The 22,382-nt window shown below is 42.7% G+C and overlaps 1 pseudogene; it reads left to right on the top strand.

The window, feature by feature from the left end:
- The first annotated feature begins 7,444 nt into the window (after nucleotides 1–7,444).
- On the top strand, nucleotides 7,445–17,894 carry LOC149328549 (female-specific histamine-binding protein 2-like; annotated as a pseudogene).
- The last annotated feature ends 4,488 nt before the right edge of the window (nucleotides 17,895–22,382 follow it).

The following is a 22,382-nucleotide window of genomic DNA, read 5'->3' as shown; positions in this document are numbered from 1 at the left end:
ATGGCACCGTTCGGTCTTTAGGGCTGCTGTAAATGCTCCGTTGTACGTTTGAGAAGCAAGAACCTGTTGCTCGGTTACTTTTGGCAAAGACTGTACGTTGAATGAACAGTGGACGTTGTTTCCCAAATTCCACTGAGATGCGGGCATGCATACAGAGGCAAAACAGGCCGGTGCCTAAACGACCGATTAAGAGCACCTTCTGATTGCCTTCAGGGCTCCAGAGGCGGGCACATGCTAAAGCATTGAAGCGACTGCGGTTGTCATCCTTTGTTGTGGCGCGCCATGGTTGTCAGTGGTTCCAAAGAGAAGTTGGCAAGAAAAATTGTTTAGGCTTCATTTATTTACAAATTTGGTAAGGACATGTGTATCGGTGATAGGTCACTCGGTCCGCACAGGTGTGCAGACGCTACAAGTGCATATCCTTCGAACAACGCTATGCATGTACTATCGGCGTCAAATGAAACACGAACAGCGGAACGCGTGGCGATAAGCCCAATACAGGTCGCCTGCCTGTCGTTATCAGACAGAGGCACGAATTTGGGGTTCGCGATAGTTTACTTCTATTCTATTTGCCATTGGTTTTCTTGCTTTGGCAGAGGAGCACCACATTCATACTTACCAGCAATTGCACCTTGCACAGCGCTTTGATTTTGCTTCCACCGATACCATGTTATCAGCATCTGGTGGCCATGCCAACAGCTCAGGAGACCCATCGTGAACGGTCAGCGTGCAACGTGATGTTTTTAATTGCTCTTTTTTCTGATGATGCGCTCGCTTCACCCACACGGGCGACTGCCTCTCTCGCCAGAGAAGCCGCGCTGCGGCAGTGGCGATCGGAGGTAAGTACGAATGTGGCGCTGCAGTGGCAAAGCAAGGAAACCAACGCCAAAGAAAATAGAAGCAAACTATCGCAAACCGAAATTCGCGCCTCTCTCTGATAACTACAAGCAGGCGGCCTCAATTGGGCCTATCGCCACGCGTTCAGCTCTTCGCGTTTCATTTGACGCTGACAGTACGTCCCACTGCAGGGATTCTTCGGACACCCGAAGAAAATTATCAAAGCATCCTGGCCGCTGCGGCTACATAAACGGCTTAGCCTCTTTCGTGTGTCTTTCGGCTCCCTGCAAAATTTATTTCCCCAACTATAGTGACTGGTAGCAAATGACGGGGACTAATGGGCGTTTTAGAGCATGACTACAACTATTTAGACAGTGTTTGTTCGTTTGAGAAGTTTCCGCATCTGTGTTCGCGATAACTGTTTTGTGAGGATTCATGGTCAGAACTTCCTACGTGCCCCCTTTGAAATGACTTCCGTTTGTGAAGTGACTGAAGACGCGCTTTTCTAAAGTCTCGCTGCAGGCACTACGTTCCTGAATATCTTGCAGTATGAGGCATGATACTAGTTCAAAACGATCCCACCGGAAAAAGTCTAGAGCACGAAGTGAATGTTTCCGCTGCCACTTTAGCAACTGGTCGACTCTACAAAGGCTCGTATTTCAGGTAATTTTGCCCTAGAAGGGATCGTCCACAACTCTAAAGAGGCAGACGCGCACATCACAAAAAATTATAAAGTTACGCGTGTGGGTCTGAGTGGGTTCTTGGTAGCTCATTTACCGACTGTTAAAAGATATTCTCCAAGGTGAAAAACATTTCAAGTAAAATCAGCATACATTTGGTGTGCAGCGGGGTGGGGGTGGTGTTTGCCAAGAATGATTGTACGGTGCGGATACGTGCTGTTCTACATGATTGATGTTCATGTGCAATTATCCCCTAAATTATTAGTTATAAGTCACCTGTAAACGCTGTGTCATTATTATTGACAAAGACCGGTCCCCGTCAAAGCGTCGACTAAATGCTGCAAATTGTTTTGCTGTTATGTTTTCTATTTTAGTGTTCCCCTTTCTACCCGTACACACACACACAGGCCCACCACTTTTCGGGCGTGCGCCCGCGAAGTGGCGCACGCGTCTTTGTTGCATGATTTCTTACACATTTGTCTGTGGCTTGCGTCGCCGTTCAATATTTAGTTTGCTGCAGAAGGTTGATTATTATCTAAAGTGAGACAAGGCGCCGTGGTGGCTAATTGGTTATGGCTCTCAGCTGCTGACCCTAAAGACGCAAGTTCGATCTCGACCACGGCTGTCGAATTTTCGATGGAGACGAAATTCTATAGGCCCGTGTACTATGTGGTGCCAGCCCACATTATAGAACCTCAGGTGGTTGAAATTTCCGGAGCCCTCCACTACGGCGTCCCTTGTAGCCTGAGCTGCTTCGGAACTTTAAGTACCCCGAATCCATCGGGGGAGACACATATTTTTGAGCACGCATTGGCTTTTTCGCCTAAGAGTTAGAAGCATTTTTTTTTCTCTCAGTCCACTTCCAAAATCTGGGCTTTGACAGATTCTTAAATAGAATTCGGAATAATAAGAAAAAAGCATCTAAAGAGCGCCCGCGCAGTGCACATTCCTAGGTTTTGGGTGATACCGTACACCAAATAAGAACGAATCAAAGTAGATGGTCATTTTCTGAGTTCATAGAAACTCAGTGCTGAAAGCATCGCATAGCGTTACCGAGATATGAAAAATCACAGGCAGCAAAACGTAATCGATCGTATTGGAAGTGTGTTGCCAAATTTCGGTTCCACAAAAGAGTTCACACTCGCTGCCCTAATGTTGGCAGTGCCACTGGATGCCACGTACAGCAATGGCTATATTTGTGCTCTGTATCACCATTTTTGCAATGCCCTTGTTTTACGGATCCAGCCAAAGCCCTACTTGTCTGGTGTTACCCTGGTAATGGCAAATACACTTCATGACACGTCCGACTGTGGCTCTATTTGTCCACTGTAGTCCCCATAATGTCAGTGCCACTGCACAACAACCGTAACGATATTCCAATCTATTACTAAAAATTAACAAAAAGTGCTAGAAATCAGCATGTAAACATGCCAAGTAATCAAAGATTTCAAGATTCCTGAACCAACAAACTGCAAAAGCGGCCTTTTTCAGCATTACGGCGGAGCAAATACGTGGAGAAAACCTCGTTGTTTGGAAGGCCCCCTCCGGCAGCTACATAGCTTGAGAAGAGACAAGGAGGAACAAATTTTTTCTTTTTCCCATAAGCTGCATCGGCACTGCCTGTGCGTTTTCTTTATGCCACATTAGTGCTTGTACAAAGCATTCCTTCAGTTACTCACGTCGCAACACAATGAAATTTGCTATTGCTCTGTTTTGCTACTTGCAGAATTCAGCTACTAGTAATTCGGGGGGAATTTATAGGTGCCAATATCAATTCAATTCGTTAACTTTTTATCGCTCCTTTAAAGAAGGCATCGGCATACTTTTCAACAACGTAAAAGTAAATATAGAAAACAAAATTGCCTAGTTTTCACTGGTTTCCGCATGGCTATTCGACCAAACAAAAAGTACGCTAGAACACCTGGATCTTCCCATAAAAACCCTTCAAAAACTGAACCAGGCATGTAAGGCGTAAATTTACAACAGATTCAAACAGAGCTGGTGGAAATCCGTCGTCTTTAATAATTAGTTAGTGCAAGTTTTTTCAGAAGAAGAGTTTATTGAATAGAATTAGTCGTGAGGCGCGCTTGACGAAAAAATTCTTCCTTTGTGGTGTAGCGCTTTCGCATGCTCTCTTAATAATAGACTACGACGCGTCGGGGTCTTCTAGTTTCATTCTTTGCGAAATATGATTTAAAGAAGGAGTTAAATTTCTGCACCTGACACCACAACAAACCAGATGGTCATCATTGCCTGATGCCTAACACAACACAGACATCCCCAATACGGCGCGCATAGTTACTTAGTCACTGTTCCTATAAAGCGAAAGTAGTCGCCGCGGTGGCTGAGTGGTTACGGCGCTCGGCTGTTGACCCGAAAGACGCGGGTTAGATGTCGGCCGCGGAGGTCGTACTTCGATGAGAGCGAAATTTTTGAGTCCAGTGTACTCTTTAATGTCAGTGCACGTTAAAGAATCCCAGGTGGTCTAAAATTCTGGAGCCCTCCACTACGTCGTCCCTCATAGCCTGAGTTGCTTTAGGACGTTAAACTCCCGTCAATCAAATCAAAAAGTAAACGGTATTGATTAAAGTCGGTACAATGTTTTACCGCAAAAAAACACAGACTGACACAAACTCACCAGTTGCAGCTCAACTGATGCGCTAATGGTGAATCATCGCGCTGCCTACCACACTGAAACTGATTACACAGCCTTACCACCACAGTAACATGAAAGTGAGAATCGCAGGCAAATTCGTGAAAATCTACGCCCGCGAACACAAGCTATCTCTATGTTTCAGTCGCTCCAAATCTTCTGTGCATTCTTTGCACTTCATCTAATGCTTTTTACCCATTAATATTACGAAGGGATAAAGTAGATTTCTAAATTTTTAAGAGTACTGGTACTTTCGCTTAAACAAAGACGCGTGAAAGTACTCAACGAGGATGTATTTCAACTAAATCGTCTGGGCTAGCTGGGTATGCAAAAAAAAATGGCTGTGAAAAGAAACCGCTATAAGGAGGTTCTCCTGCAATCAGGTTAATTCTATGCGCATAAAACTGTATGCGCTGTTACAACTTGGACACACCCGAAGTTCATTCTGAAATTTCAAGATGACTTCAGGAGAAAATACCAAGATTTACGACTTGACGTGTCACGCAGTCAAGCGCGCTTATTCACAGCCTTAAAAGCTTTTAAATATGCTCCTATTCATCCCTACGCTAGTCACTACCGAAGAATGGTCCCGGACCTCTCTCCTGACTTTAGGCACACCTGTGCACGCGAACAACACAGCGTGGTATAGCACGCTGGCAACACTTACAGAGGTATCCGCCGGGGCAGATGTGGATGGCAGAAATATAACACGCACAAAAGCTTCAGCTTTAGCATGGCTTTCGATACGGCGGATTCATACATGGCAACACATCCCTCCCAAACTGGAAAAGGAAACAAGAATTTGTTTGCTTTGGGAGTTTTTGAGGGGTGTTTTGCCATGTATAACTTCGCCGTGTCGACAGCCATGCAATACAGGCGAAAGTTGGCGCTTGTCTGTGTGTTTTGTTTTTTTTCGTTCATGTCTTTGGCTGCCGCGTCATTCCTTCTAAAGCAAGTGGCATCATGTTGCTCAAACCATCACGATGCTAGTTTTCCCTATCACGATGGCGGTTCAGGTTGTCATTTCCGGCTTAAATTCTACACTAACGGAAACGCTCAGGGTAATAAATGTATGTTGGTATCATTCGAACCCCTGGACATTGATTGTGGCTGCGGCTGGTGTGAAATATGCGGAGATGATGGGTACTCCGGACTAGCTGCGATGCGCGTACCAAGATCTTGCACAGAAGCTGAATAGCTGTAGTGTTCTTAAAGCACATGATCGAGGACCCGACGGAGCAAATTGAAATCTGGGAAAGACATTTTCTTGGGAACAAGAGGTAGAACAAGCCTCTATGGTCTTGGTTTCCGTAATGTTTTACGGCGGGCCTGCTAAAAGCTCCCCGCGCGTTCTTTTTCGTCAATGGGCGCTTTGCGCAGCGGTTACGCACGAAAATACCTTGATTTAAAAAAAAACCGCGGGCTAGAAGTCCTGGATTTGAAAGAAACAATTGAATTGACCTGTGCGCTTTACAGTAGAAAGCATTTTTACAGATTTTTTTTTTTACTATAGAGGTCACCGTAAGCATAATCTCCTGTGCGATAGCGCTTATAATCGCAATTACCCGCATTTAGCAGTTGTGTGTTTGCTTGTCTCAAGCGCGCTTTGTGTAGAAATGCAGCACACTACGGTCAGAATGAAATAACACTTATAAAACTAATTTGCTTTATTGTATTTAAAGAACTAAGACATGAGTGGTCATAGGATCAACAGATGCTTTTCTATATCATGCTCTGAAGATAATTCGCAGTGCAATAAAATAAGACGTCTCTTCTGTGGAACGAGATATGCAGATCATCGTCATAAGCCTGACTACGCCCAGTGTACGGCAAAGGGGTCTCTCATTTCTTGGTTTCTGGTTTGGTTAATTAATCTTAATAAGACGAGCTTTAGATAAGGAAACTTCTTTTTTAGGTGTTAAGAGACCTGCGGGACCAGAAAAAGACGGGAGTTGGTTGTTGCTTCACCTGTTATCGCCGTTGGCTTCGCTGTCATTACGGTCTTTTTTTGTTTTTAGTCTTTTAACTGATTTTGAAGCGAAAGGGACCTCGGGCTTCAATCGCGGACGCCGTAAATTTGACCTTCAGCTGAGTTAGAGGTCAAACCACAAAAAAAGAGAAAAAAGGAATCGAATCAATATCTATGACAGGAAGTAGAACCCACGGCTGCGCAAACAGGCCTCCCTTAGTGCCGCTCGGTAAAATTCAGTAGGTTAATACGCTATCGCCGCTTTATTTCCTTGAACATGGTATTTATGACAATGATGCGATGTTTATGTACATGAGGTATCCACAAGCAGTGGCATATGCACACAAAAACACGAGAAAAGATTCAATTTGGAGCACACAGGAAATACACCATAACACGAGACATCTAAGCAAAAAAGAACTAGAAAAGAGGCATTGAACAACACAGCACTGAAAGTGAATACCACTCCGGTTCATACTCGGTCTGGGCATAGAAATCTTTTAGGAGTACAATCATTCTACAGGAAAGGTTTTGGCAGAAACTAGACACTCAGACTTTCGGGCCATCATGCTTGTTTTTCACAGGCTGAGTGATCCATTTGCGCCGTCTCACGGCACTGCCTGGGCACCGTCGTCTTATACGCAGCACAAATCCTTGCTTTCTCTCGAATTCGAAGTAGTAAACATTCTCGGTAGTTCTTTCTTCCATTGTTTCTCACCGCTTTTGCTATGAGTGCTTGACACTGATCTTGCTAAGATTTAACTTTTGTTTATTTTTTAAGTCAACAGTATTAGTTGTTTATACGCTATGTATTAGAAGGATTATTTACGGGTTTGCAAGCTTTCGTGCTGCTGGCTGTGTCTGCAGAGATCATGCTAAGTGCCATGTGCCTGTTTTTGATGTCATAAAGATGCCTATTGTATGTCCTCTTGCTAGGTGCATTCGGAGAGCTAATGCGATCTATCATGTGCCTGAGTTGATTGTTTTTAATACGCATCTTTCTATCATGTGATCCTCTGGTAGTGGGCGCACGAGTCGTGTTCTTTTTTGAGCTGCCTCAGTTGGGGTGACATTTTTTTTCAATAAAAAAAGAACAATAAAGGTGCTGTGCTAAAAATGATTCGAATATTTCCCCCGTACCGATCTCGTGCTGTTTCGTAGGAACAATGCCAGAAGTTCTCCAAAAATGAAACATCTTGATGATGTCACGCTATTTTGCTAGTAACAGGAAAGCTATATAATGCTTCTGGACGAGAACCGTGTGATAGAGGGGCAGTAGCTTTAGAAGCGCACAAGAATTTCAAGATGAAGCTTGCTGTTCTTTTCGCTGTTCTAGGATCATCTTTCTGCGCTGCAGAGCAGGATCCAAGCCGTGAGCTGCCCGAACGTCCTTCCTGGGCAGACGAAAAACGCTGGGCATCTACCAAGATGCTTGGAAGGTATATTGCTCAACTGTTGTAATGCCGAAATAATAATGTAAAGCAGTTACGAATGCTCTTTTTTTATTATTATTTTTTTATTTCAATACCCTAAACGCCCAATGCGGGCATTACATAGGGGGGGATTCATCAAAGAAAACAACAGATAGAAAACACAGAATACAAACGGCTGAAAACAGAAGTAAACAAGTTAAGAAGGCAGGTACAAGTTAATAAGAGGAACAAAAAAAAGGCTAATATGAGGTATTTGAAAAAAAATTCACATGTAGCAAACCGCGCAAAAAATCAAGAAAAATCCCGGCTTCGAAAGTTACTAAACACAGCATCTAGCATTTTGCGGAACGTTACGGCCAGCACACACACACACTAGAGCAACCAAGAAAAAAAAAACAAAAAACAAAACAAACATAAGAAGTGAATCACACAGTGGAAAAAAAACGCACATCAACATATGTTAGAATTTTCTAAATAGGACCAAAGAGCTGTTTGAAATGAGGATGTTTCAGCGATAGTCGCAATGCTAGAAGGAAGCGAATTCCACTCTTCGATAGACAAGACCAAGGGTGAGTATTGTATCGTTCTGTCCGAGCGAAAATAGGTTTAATCTTCTGCATGTTATCTACACGAGCCGATGTGTGCGGTGCCGGGAGAAGATGAGAGCTTGAAAATGGTGTGTTGCTGTGGTAGATAGTATGGAAAAAGGATAAACGGCTGAATTTTCTGCGCATGACCAGAGGCGAGAGATGGAGCGATAGTTTCAGTGCTGTTACACTTTGATACCGAGAGTAACGGGAAAGGATGAAACGAGCAGCTTTGTTTTGAATAGATTCCAACATGTTGATAAGATAGACGTGATGAGGGTTCAGATCACCGACGCGTATTCTAGCGCAGGCCTGATCAGAAATTTGAATGCGTGTAGTTTTGTGTCCTGGTTGGCTTGGTGCAGTCGGCGTTTAAGAAGACCAAGTTTTAAAAATTGTGCCATTACTTATAACTTGATTAAATATACGATGGTGGTAGCTTTCTTACCCAGATTTGAGAAAATATGTCATTGGTTAAGGGTGCAGGCTGAGCAATATTGTTTGCATTTTTTGACTGCCCATTCTAATTAATTCCTTTGAGCCCGGCAGTAAGTAGTACATATTAAAGATTAAATTTTATTTAGCAACTAGATAGGTAGTACGTCGAGTTCGAAGACATAAATTCAAGAAGGGCTTTGAATATGAGTAAATCGGAGTGACAAATGCATTATAGGCAGCCATACTAAGTTAATGTGAAGAGCAAACCATCTCATCCGTCGTCTTCCGGTTCTTAAGTGAAAGTTCCACAATAGATTACTCACTCACATTGCACTAAACACATAGGAGATCATTAAATACAGCTTTTATAAAGTATAGGGTGCTTCACCAAATGTTTTAAAAAATTTTAAATGGAGTTTTTGAGTTACAAGAGCACTTTTTTCGGCACAGCATTCTTAGCAGTGTAGCACATCAGAATACTGCCAAAATGTGCTAACTAGCAGGTTGGTTACCTTATATTGAAAAGGTAACTTTTTGACTGTTACTCCTGGCTTTCTGAGTTATTAGTGGGCGAGAAGTTCGCCATAACTAAACAGATTTTCGATATTTCGACGAGTTACGTGCACTGGGGAGGTTCCTTCGCCAGCAAGCTTGTCAAAAGCCACATATTATCTGGCGCAATGTCGTCAAATTTGCTGGGCCACCGCAGCGAGGGTGACCGGGTTTCCGAATTTCTATAAACCAACATTGATACTACTTACGCCTTTCAATCATTAAAGATCCTAACAGTAATAATTAAGGAGCTAACTATTCTATACTGGTTAACCAACCTGCCAGTTAGTTCGTCTTAGTGGTATTCTGATGTACTATACCACTGAGAATGCTGCTCCAAAAAAAGTGCTCTTCTCACCCTAGAGGCATAATATTAAAAATTACATAAAACCTTACGTGACACACCCTGTATAAGCCTAGAGGTAATCAAACTATTGTGACATGTTTAAGTTTGGGACTGGTGAATCTGTAACTGTAAACAAAGTTATTCGACTATTTTCATGCAACTGATACAATATGCTTGCATACATATTTTTGCGGAATATAAACAATATTTCCTGACGGCTGCAGAACATAATGTGGCCTCCGCAACCTTATAGTTCCTTAAGTCAGATGCCCATAAGAGTGAGTATAGGTCTTTTAGGAGGGGAATGAGAGCAGTCTTTTCACTAATTAAACTTTTCTATCAATTTTCGCCTTTTTCGAAAAATATCTAGGGAAATGAAGCCATTATGCCACCTTATTGCTCATTTCACTAGTTCTCTTTGTCGCGTAATGTACTATGACAGCCTACACTTGTGCTGTCTAGGGCGGGTAAGTACGGGTTCTCCAATTTTTTAGGCCCGTTTCTTCCCGTTACGTCTTAACGTGGATAATTATGAAAATTGATGTAGTTGGCCACAAGCATTGTCCTCACAATTACCGACCTATATCTCTAACCAGCATCCCGTGCAAAATATTAGAACATATCCTATATTCATATATTGCAAACTTTCTCGAATCTAACTCATTTTTCTCGAACTCAGAGCACGGATTTCGTAAAAAGTATTCCTGCGAAACTCAACTCGCCTCTTTCACACACAAGCTAAACATTATTCTTGATAATTGTTCAATGGCAGATTGTATTTTTCTTGACTATTCTAAGGCTTTCGACAAAGTGTGTCATAAACTGTTACTTTACAAATTACAGCTAATGAACATGGACCTCAAACTTCTTACTTGGATTGAATATTTTCTCACTAACCATTCGCAGTACGTATCAGCCAATAATCAGAACTCTCAGTCAAATCCCGTTCACTCCGGCGTCCCGCAAGGCTCCGTCCTTGGTCCTCTTCTTTTTCTAATTTACATTAACGACTTGCCTCCTTCTGTGTCCTCACATATTCATTTATTCTGACGATTGTGTAATCTTCCGGGAAATAACATGCAGCGACGACATAACTACCCTTCAATCAGACTTAAACGCTGTTTCTTCGTGGTGTAAAACATGGCTAATGGAACTTAACATCAATAAGTGTAAATCTCTTCGCGTATCCAGGACTGACAGAAGTATCCCCACTTATTTTCTGAATCATATTCCCTTAGAATCAGTACACTCATACAAGTACCTTGGTGTGCACATCACTTCCACTCTCACTTGGTCTCTACATATCACATACATAGTTAACAACGCCAATCGTATGCTGGGTTACATCCGCCGTAACTTCGCCAGAGCTCCTTCATCCCTCAAACTGCTATTGTACAAGACTTTAATACGTCCAAAACTAGAATATGCCGCATCCATCTGGGACCCTCATCATGAAAACCTTATTCATTCACTCGAAATGGTCCAACATAACGCAGCCCGCTTCATTCTCTCCAACTATAATAGGACCGCTAGCATATCTTCAATGAAATCAAGCCTTAATCTGCCATCCTTAGCTTCACGTCGCAAAATGTTTCGTATCTGCCTATTCCATAAGATCTTTCATCATCCACACCTGCGCAGTGAATTACTCTCTTCCCCGCATCACCTATCATCAAGATTAGATCATGCCTACCAAGTCGGTGTCCCATTTTGCAGAACTAACGCTTTCTTTCAGTCATTTTTACCTCGAACAGGTGCAGAGTGGAATCACCTTCCTGCACCAACAGCAACCATCAAAGATTACCAGCTTTTCAAGAACGCCTTAGCTAACATTGTATGATTAGACACATCTGTAACTTTTTTGATAATAGCCCCATATCGTTTATTGTATTGTTATGTTTTTTTTCACCTGTAACCACTCCCCTCTCTAATGTCAATGGCCCTGAGGATATATGAAATAAATAAATAAATAAATAAATGAACATTTATGAAATTATGTTAATTTTTCAGTGATCATAATAAGTGAAGATTTCTTTCGCCTAGAAAGTGGTTGGCAGAAAAGGCATATTTTTGTCTTTCTTATCTTCCACCTCGTAACAATTGATTTATTCATTAGACTTTTGACATCAAGAGCGACATACGAAGATTAAAGAAAAAACAGTGTTGCGCTGAACACTGAAGCTTAAAGCACACACAAGTGCAGGAATGTGTAACCCATTGGAAGAATTTTTACTGTTGCAAGATTGACAAATGTGGAAATTTAATTTCAGAGCTTGAACCAAGATGAATCCACCTATTATTGGCTCGCATTCTCCACGTTCAACGATGACCAGGCTTCGTGGGGAAAAGATTTTACTTGCTTGAGAGTTAAAGAAACTGAGCGCCAGGAAGGGACTAAAACTGTTACTTCAGAGTTCACGTTCAGGAACTCGTCCAGTCCAACGACTGTGTAAGTACAAAAGCATTCACAACACATTCATTTCAATCAGGTGTCTTTTTTGCGCAAATCTGCCCTTTGCTTCAACCTGACGTAAACGAAATAGAGAATGTGAGAGGGCCATATAACTGATTCCGCATAATATTACAATGCCGGTTAGTCAATCTGGCTCAATGATCAAGTGTAGAAGCGCTTTTTCTAAAACGGCATGATTTCTGAACATAATTTTGTTCAAATCACCAATACAAAATGAAACCTGGTGAGGACATTACTCACGCAGTAAAAGAAAGGTAAGGATCGAGATCAACTGTAGCTTCGAATAAAAGAAAACTACCATTGGAAAATATGCACACCAAATACATTTTTATGATGGAGTAGAGGGAAACAGAGTGCTCGCAGTAGGTGAGATGACCACGACTGAATCGGTTAAAAGTTTTATTTCAAGCAAGGCTCCCATGACTCCTTTTATTGTTATCACGTCCATTAAGTAATAAAAAATCTAATATTCGTTTCCCTGCAAGTATGATTACATGTTTTAGGAGCCCTTTGCTCTATAGAATGAGTTATTCGTGCGTGCAATATCATTCGTGCAATACATATTCGTGCAATATCAGTTTTTAGAAGCGCGAAAGCGCGATTACCGGCTCCACCGTCCAACCGTCATGGCGCTGTCCAGATATCATGTGACAATCTCGCCACAGCTCGCGCTCCCGAGCTATCCGCTACTCGCCACTTGACTGCTCTAGAGCGGGTGGGGCCGAGAGTGTCATGTAGCTTGCGCGACCGGGGGTGACGCAATTTTATAGACGGAGCTATGCGCTTTCAGCAGGCATGCGGTTTTTGAACGGCGCAAGAAAGGAACCAAGTTTCTGAAGGCTCGGTGGGGAGGGCTATCATTTTTTCGAAACTAAAAAAAAGTAAAATGGCTGTTACTAACCGCCACCCAAAAAATCAGTAAGAGTATTCAGGCTTATACATGGGAGAGTTGAAAGTTAACTAAATATTAGAATTTAAAAACTGATCTGATAAGATGATTCGTGTTTTCTCTCGTCCTGCAGCACGGGTAGTACAATACCGCGGAGCGCTTAAGTTTAGCTGAATGAAACAATATTTTGAAAAATTGGTGCATGGGTTCGCTGAAACATCGGGCATATATATAATCGACGCAACGCAGGGCACATGTTGCTATGTTTTAATGTTTGCTGACCACTGCGTAGGCTACCATCAAGTGTCCACAGTAATGTGTAAATTGGGTAATGAAACTTAACCAGGCGAATGCAACTTCGCTGCATTAGCTTTTGTCACAAAAGTGACACCTATGCATGAGTACAAAATCGTTCAGTCTATAGATTCGGTATATTTGTTTTAAATGCATGGTATCAAGTAGGGTAGCGCACGTCGCAAACGTGATACTATTTGCTAACAAGGCATTGGGATTTCTTTAATGTCACCTTCGCCTGAGCCGCCATCACGTGAAATTGCTCACTTAGCTGTCACTCTTTCGACCAGAAACCAAAAAGCGAAAACAGCATAAGGGTGAAAGAATCAGGGAAAGCCGTTGATTATGAGAAAACTTGACGAAAACAGCCGAAGGCTGCGTATATAACGATTGATTACTATATTCTTGCTTTTCTTTTTCAGCGCAGCAATTTCAAAATCGCACTCATTATATTTACCTGTATAACTTTAAAAACATTTTTTCCTCATTTCAGGTACACAGTGAAAGAAGAAGTCAAGGCAGTTTTCAGCTATGGTTACACTAAGAAAGAAAATGTCATTCAGTATACACTGCAGAGTAAGTAGTTCTCTGAATCTTACATCTGAAGTTCTTGATCGCACTGCGATCACTAAACAACCTTCGAAGCTGCTAGGGTCAGCAAGGGTACTATACGGATCGCAAAGCATGAAACTATGAAAAGCAAAGCAAAAACACGCTTCGTATCTTATAATTGGTGAAGAAATATACATTATAGAACACGCGACAATTTCCTTTTTGAATAGTTTGGTGATTGAAATACGCTTAAAAAAACACGAGTTTTAGAGTTTCCTCGAAAGGGGCATATGAAAATGGACATATAAGACGGAGTACATTCGAGCCCTCTTATAATGGCCGCAGGAATAACGAACACGCGGTTATTACGAAGAAATTTTTTATTTGGATCATGGAAACGCACCACACAAGAATGAATTGTGGCGGCACCACTTGTTTATAGTGACCGAGAAGGAGTTGCAAAGTTTATTTACTTATTTTTATGCACACTACTGTCTTCCTTCTGTCGATAGCATGGTGTGTACATGCACTGTACATAACAGCATATACAAAAAGGCAAATAATAATAGTAAATTATTTTATGCGGGCTTCAAAGGGTGCTCGAGTTCCTTGTAAGTGCTTACTTATTGAGGTAATTCCCGTCAGCTCGCGGTTCCAAAAAGAGCGGAAATCGAATAGAACATTCCATACCTCGTAACATTATCCCGGAAAGAACCTAGGTACTGAAAAACAGCAAAGAAAACGTGGCATTGAAAGCGTGTATAACCACCGGGCAAGCTCGCTCCGAAAATTTACAAGTACACTGTTGCATCTGTACCGATTAGGCAAAGCGTCTATACTGAGCAAAGCGCGAGAAAGAAATTTTATGAAGAGGAGAGGAGGAGAGGTGGGCCGGTGGTAACAAGGCCCTGGCCTGCTACTCCACACTGGGGAAAGGGAAGGGGAGAAAAGGGAAAGTGCGAATGAAGGTTGATGATGGCATAGTACAATGAGTTTCATGGGTGATGATGGCACTCGCATCGCAGTGAGTAGACGCACGTGAAATTCATGTCTTGAACACACACACCGGCTCATGTCATTAACGCATACTGGAGTAGGGCCCCCATGAAACACAAATATGCACTCCCACGCATGTCAGACCATCACGGATCAACCGATGGGAGTGATTTGAAAAATCGTAATGCCTTGCTGGAATTTCTAGACAGGTGGTAAACGACGCATGTGCAGTCGGATGTCCGAATTTTCTGCTCTTACCGCGTCGCGCAGACTGGAAACAATACGGCTAATATGGTCTGTCTCTGCGTGCACTAAGCTATCGTTAAAGCTGCACTGGCGTAAGATGCGACAGATGGCGATGTCGAAAATGCACAAAATCGGTCGAACGCGGCCTTCATCTAACGCATCGTTGATGCACAATGTCGGATCTCTCTCTGGATGACCTATAAGCTAAGCAAACATGCTCTAACAAAGTGATTCTACCTGAAGTACGAGAACTACCCGACCGCTAAGACTCTCATTATGGTCACCGGACCGCGCGAGCTATCGTGAGCGCTTCAGCCGCGATTTGTTATCATTTATAACGCGTTTTTGCGGAAGTGCAAACAGCTACGTCCTGACCTTGCTGGCAGCAGGGATGGTTAGAAAAGAGGAAAAACACTGCGGCAGGCGGCACAGAAGAAACGTCCACGATACCAGCAGCTGTGCATGTTACGAGTTATAGATTTATAGTGGAATGACAGTTTCTGCGATTCAAGTGGTTCATAGGCTTTCATTTGTGACCAGATGGCACAAAACTCACGGACACCCTCATCTTCAGCGACGGAGAGACTTGCGACCTTTTCAGCGTCCCCTATATGAACGAGGGCAAAGGTAGGTATCATTTGCTCTTTGTTTTTACAAACTTTGCTGCAAAACGAGATCGAACACGGAAGGATTGCATGTACTAAGTCTATTTTGAGGAAGACAGTAAAGAAAGGCAAGGAAAGACGGAGGTTGACACGCAACGTGTCTTGGGCATTAGGTAAATGCAAATAACGCGGATACTTCTACTCTCATGTTCTAAGGTTTGCTTACGCCGTTTTCACCAGCAGCTATATACGGGGATAATGAGGCAGAGCAAATTTTACGCACATTTTCAAATCTCTGTGAGACTACTCTTCTTGCTAAAGTCGCAAAGGTAGACATGATCAGAGGCATCCATTATTGTATAGAGGGTGTTTCACCTAAGACTTTCTGCAATTTTTAAAAATAAGCTATTTGAATTAGATGCGCGCTTTTTCTGGCATAGCAGTGTCAGTGGTGTAGTACATCATAATTCAGCTAAGACGTGCTAACTAGCAGGATTGTTAACCAATATTTAATAGTTAACTTTTAAACTATTACCGTTGGGCTCCTTAATTATTGAGAGGCATGGAGCCTACCGTAAGTAATGTCCATGTCCGTTTTTAGAATTTCGAGAACGCGATTATCCTTGGCGCTGTGGCCCAACAAATTTCGCCTACATCGCGCCAAAATACATGCGGTTTGAGAAGCTTGCAGGCAAAGCAACCTCTCCAGTGAACCAACTCGTCGAAATAGCCAAAATTTGTTGGGCCACAGCGCCGAGGATAATCCCGTTCTCGAAATTCTAAAAACGGATATGGACATTGCTTACGGCGGGCTACATGCCTCTAAATAATTAAGGAGTCCAACGGTATTAGTTTAAAAGTTAACTATTAAATATTGGTTAACAAGCCTGCTCGTTAGCACGTCTTAGCTGCGTTATGATGTACTACACCACTGACAATGCTATGCCAGAAAAAGCGCGCATCTAATTCAAATAGCTTATTTTTAAAAATTGCAGAAAGTCTTAGGTGAAACACCCTGTATGTGGAGCGTATGTTCTTATTCTAGTAACGACAGCAAAGAGAAAGAAACTTGTGTTTTTGAAGATAGTGACTTTGACAAACTCTCACTGTTACCCTGGTTTTTAGTTTCCACAGGTACAAGGTTTGGAATGCCGCATGTAATATAGTTAAATTTAAGTAGCCTGAAATACTGATCACTTGGGCGCGCCTATTTCGTTTCTGTAAATTTTCGCTAGCAAGATTGTCCAATGTAATGCAAGTCTGACTTCTTGGCCGAACAAGTTTCGATATCTCATAAAGAGGTGGTGTAGGATACAGAAAATGTGAACATATGCAAAAGCAAAACGTAATTGAAACCGAACATCAGTAATTACTGCAGCCATTCTTTTAATGGCGTAAAGAAGTGTGAAGTGAATTTCCAGTACGTTTTGCCTATTAGGAGCCCCCGTTTTTGTCGCTTTCTTTTACTGCACCAGAAGTATTAGAAAGATTTTTGAGTGTTAAGAGTTTGTCATCATCTTTTCTGCCAAGACAATGAAGAATGGGAAGACTGCGCTGGGACTGTGCGGCGGGGAAACACACTGGGGCGTTCTCGAGTCCATTTTTGAATAGTATGCACGACGCACTACAAGCCCATTTATAAAAGCCTTCCAAAAGTTGTCATTGGGTGCCTCCTCGAGGCTTCTTTTATACATTGTGCAAACGCATCTTTACCACCATTTGAACTTTCCATGTTGTCGAAGCATGCTGAAAGGTACGTAGGACTTGAAGCTCCAGGAAAACAGCCCCCCCTAAAGACATTTATTACGAGATTTCTCACGGAAACAAAACACTGGATAACTCACGCCTGTCACTGACAGTTTCAGAAAAGCAAGAATATTGCTTTTGCAAAGCAAAAAAAAAATAAACGCAACACCATACAACAAGTGTCCGCTTTTCGCTAATCTGCATCCTTTCAGCTCACAATCATGCACCCGCGACTGCCTTGATTTACTCAGTATGGCGCCATGTATTGTAAATTAGGCATGCTGCTACCGAAGACACTTCTGGTGGACGACCTTTGACACAATGCTTCCTGGGGTACTTATTATTCATTTTGATACTTTAAGGCTTCGTTAAAACCGTGATGATGCACGACGTATGATTTGCGCGGAAATTCGAGAATGAAAAATAAGCATATACCTCTTTTCTTTCAGGATGCGAGCTCTGGGTGAATGAAAAAAACATCGACAATATTCCACAATGCTGCTTATTTGCGTACGACTTCTTCTGCAACCAAAAAGGCGTCAAGAAGTACCGCGTTTACGAAAAGAAACTCTGCCAAGATATTAAAGGAAAGCAATAGTAGCAAGCGTTGCAAGAACCTGGATTCTGGGCGAAGTAGTTTAGACGACGTCCCCGCTTTTTTCTGTGGTTTCTTTATTTCCGCATATATCTACAGAGCAATAAAATGTCTGAAAGCATATACTCAACGCTTCACTGAATCAAATTATCCCCTATTCGTAGCTAATTCACTCTAATAGTATTGACTGACCTTTCATACAGAAAACGCTGTTAGTTTATTCCAGCGTTTTAATCTATATGAGAACATTTTCACCCAACTTATTGTCCTGACACGGTATATTTCCAGCGCTCTTCAAATTCTGCTAAAAACACTGCTTCGCAAAGTAGTTAATAAACGGGAAAGCAAGACAATTCACACAGCAATGAGAAACTGGGAGCAGTTAGTGGGCAAAGGCGCGAGAGCGGCTCTCAGCAGGTTTTATATTCTTTATCTTTTTTATGCGAAGCATATTAACGTAGGTTTCGGCCCTTGGCGCGACGCCCGGCGGTGGCCACCATTGACCTTGAAGTGAGATCACATGATGTGACGTCACGTGATGACGTCACACCGGCTGCAGGTGGGGCCTCATATCGCGCCGTCGGACGTCGCCCGGCGGAGGCCTCCACGCTTCTGTTCGCGCCGTCGCGCGCGACGCGGCGGCGCCACCATCGCTGCATCACGTGATATGTGACGTCACGCCAGGGATGAAGCGGCGCGCGCCCGCCGTCGTGTCAGTCTCTGTGCCCGCAACCGCGCCAGTGTCTGCGCCGGGCGTGTACGCGGTCAAGATGCCTCCAAACGCTAAGGACGTTAATAATAAGAATGCAAAACAAAGGCTGCTTCGCATCCACTGGGCTTAACCTTGATAAGCCTCCAACTTTTTTCTTGTAAGGAAGAGAACGATTGCAGAGGTTGACGCCGCCAGAGAAACAGAAACCGCAGCACCAATGCGTCAGGAGTGGTATGAGGACTGCCAGCTGCATATGAATGTAAAATAAAGAACGACCAACTCCGAATATATGTGCGTTCACCTATTAACGCTAAAGCCTCATATATTTAAGGCGGCCTTAAATGTCTCCTCCAGTTTTAGATTGCGCAGGTCTGAAGGCCACATGACCTTGAAGGCCGAACTTCAAACCTCGAAGACGCAACCGCTTAAGTCGAGTAGGATACGCAGGCGCAAATGCGACGCAATGAGCATGAAACATCGCGACGTCATGGCACAAGGGATCGTGGTATAAAAATCATCGAAACGAAGCTTACATATAACTGAGCGTAGGTGGTGTGTCGCATCACGTTTTCGATGGGCAGGAAACACCAAAGGAGGAAGGCAAAACTTTTATTTTATTTTTCTCTGCCATAGTTATGTTAAAGGCATGGTAACATCGGAGACGAAACCACTTACAGACTAAAAGCGTTGTGGCCGTTAAATAAAAAAACACATCGCATCTTGCGTGCTAGTCACAAGGCTGGTCCTCTCGAATGTGCCGTTTCCGAAGCGTGTCTATTTTTACATACGCAGCTTTATTTTTTATGCCTCTTGTACATAGAAAAATGTTACAGCAGAGTTATTGATTCGGTATAAGGCGTTCGTTATATATTTCAATCAACAAGGTGGAGAATGGTTGGTTGGTTGGTTTATGGGGTTTAACGTCCCAAAGCGACTAAGGCTATGAAAGACGCCGTAGTGGAGGGCTCCGGAAATTTCGACCACCTGGGGTTCTTTAACGTGCACTGACATCGCACAGTACACGGGCCTCGAATTTCTCCTCCAAAGAAATTCAACCGCCGCGGCCGGGATCGAACCCGCGTCTTTCGGGCCAGCAGCCGAGCACCATAGCCATTGAGCCACCGCGGCGGCTAAAGGTGGAGAATGGATGTTCCTGTAATTTTAAGCTGAGGACTGCTAATTAAGAATAACTTCAGACAGGCAAAGTAGCCTTAACGCCAACATGCCATGCATTATGTTGTTGGTAGTAATAAGGCTGGACATAAAACTGTGTCATAGATTTCGCTAAGACATAAAGCCACAAACCACTCAAGGGGAATATGTGTGGTAACTAGAAAACACATCCATATCTGGCAGAACTATAGGCAGAAACCGGAACCACCCTCTCTGAAAGGATATTTCCAAACTTCCTGGTATGCGCTGAATCATACACGAGTGAAAACAATTTTCTTCTTTGTAAAACACAGCACAAATTATTCATGACGATCTCAATGCGCAGCTCAAAAGCCACCCTGTGTTACCCTAAATTCAAACGAATTTTAATTCAGAAGCGCTTAAAGTTTTCTTCGAATTGATATTCTGCGGAATAAAACAAGGATAGAAGGCATGAAAGATGTCGATTATGTAAAGAGAAAATATGATTGCATTCACTCATTTCCTCGGACATGCATATATGGTACAGTATGTTAGTGACAAGTGGCAAAAGGTGACAATAATGCCTCGAGACAAGTCCTTCACACCTTGATTCATGAAGCATATTGACGCTCTAAACATTTGCTATAACGCAACACAGAATACTACTCAGCGTTTAGAAAGTGAGCCAATCAATGGCAATTCAATAATGCATGCTAATTTTCACGTTCCAAACTATCATATGATTGGACGGTACACATTCAATACTTCATTCACAACACACAAAAAGAATGATGTGGGACAAGTACCTAGGTATTTACCGTCAATCAAGACAGAGGCAAAAAAGGAAGAAATTTTAAGTAAAAGAGGGAAAAGAAGAAAACAAGCATTTGATTGTTTCCATAAATTAGGAAACGGTTTTACATTATTGAGTACAGCTGACCATGGAGGGGTACACGTAAAAAAAAATAACTATTTTGTTTTTGTTTTTCATCGGGTTTAACGTCCCAAAGCGACTCAGCCTAAGAGGGATGTCATAGTGGAGAGCTCTGGAAATTTCTACCACCTGAGATTCATTAACATGCACTGGCATCGACTGTACACAGGCCTCTAGCGTTTCACCTCCATCGAAATGTGACAGCCGCCCCATGATCAATTCCGCGTGTTTCGGGTCAGCAGCCGAGGAGAAAAAATTACTTTTCTTTTCCTGTATTCAGAGTATTATAGTTGTGCGTCGCTTGGACCAAACAATAGAAAGTGCGGAAGTTATTAATTTCCTCTCTAAATATCTAAAGAAAGAGGTAAATTCGGGCTCAACCTTATAGAAAATAAATGCAGCGCCACAGAGAACATAGAAAGTTCGTGGTTCGATGACACTTTAGCTGTGTCATGAAGGGGCGCTTTAGTAATAGGTTATAAAATGGCGTCTTAAACGAGCCCTTCTGAAGAAGGGAATGACGATATATTTTTTTGTTAAATATACCTCAAACTACTTGGCAATTCATAAAATGGATGTGAACTAGGAAAAATAAGGCTCTTTTCTTTAACCCTGTTGGTATTTCACCCGGTGTAGCAAACCGATACCCCTAGATACAAAAGCATTTTTGAGCGGTAGCCCTCTGATAAACGCAGTTTTTTGCGTATTTTAAGATTTCACTACAGGAATCAATTTTATAATCATTTTTGTCATTAGTACCGAGTTTAAACGGCTCTACGTTCTGAATGTTTAGCTGACCAAATCGCAGAATTTTTTGGAATGAGCAGCGAGTCTTTGCTTGTTTTCGGAGTATTTAAGGTGGAAGTTTCCTTTCCTGGACAAGTTTTTCCAGCAGAATTCAGCATTTTTTCTGACTCTACGAATGACGTGATTTTGGGAATCAACTTTCTTAAAAGGCATGGAGCTACATATGGCTTTTGGAGAGGAGCAGTTCACTCTGTGAGAGCTATTTAGCGTGGCCTGCTGCAAAATTCGTGCAGCAAGAAAACTGCTTTCGGCGTGTCCCAGTAGACAGTGGTGCCATTGCAATCTACAGTAGTATTCCAGATCTCCTCGTTGCCTCCCACTGGCAAGTTTTAGGCTGGTTTGCAACCGTTTACTCGAGCTGTGTCATGAGGAGTGTTACATTACTGCACTGGAAGATCCCTGGGAATAAACCCGTGGCTTGGATTACCAGCTGTAAACTTCCCTCCACAAAAGACGATGCATCTGTCGCTGTAGCAAAGAACGGAGTAGCAGCCTGCCGACCCCGTGGAGCCATTGTCCGATGAACGTTTATTTATTTGCATGTTCAACGCCACCCTCAACTCCATCCAAAGTAGGGAACTGGAGGACGTACAGCTTGAATACATGTTTGCATTTGACTTTGCTCACACCAATGTTCCGCCATGTATCCCGAGGTCTGACACCGGTCACACTCTCGACGCAAGTTCTCTGCGCCTGACGAGCCAAAAGCAGTGTCGTGTGTCGCCATGCGAGCCCAAAGCGACTTATGAACAAGAGCACGATAAGCTCCAAAAGGATTCCATTCCTGAATTTTTCAGCTCTTTATGTAGTCCAGTAATTTTGTTGCGTAAGAATGATCCTAGGTGGATGTTTTGTGCGGACTATAACCATCTGAATGCCAGCATTGATAGAAGCCACATACCCG

This window comes from Amblyomma mixtum, chromosome 9 (assembly GCF_055824585.1).
Source record: "Amblyomma mixtum isolate Tamu chromosome 9, ASM5582458v1, whole genome shotgun sequence".
NCBI lineage: Eukaryota > Metazoa > Arthropoda > Arachnida > Ixodida > Ixodidae > Amblyomma > Amblyomma mixtum.
Note: the sequence above shows the minus strand (reverse complement) of the source record. Positions and strands in the feature narration are given on the sequence as shown.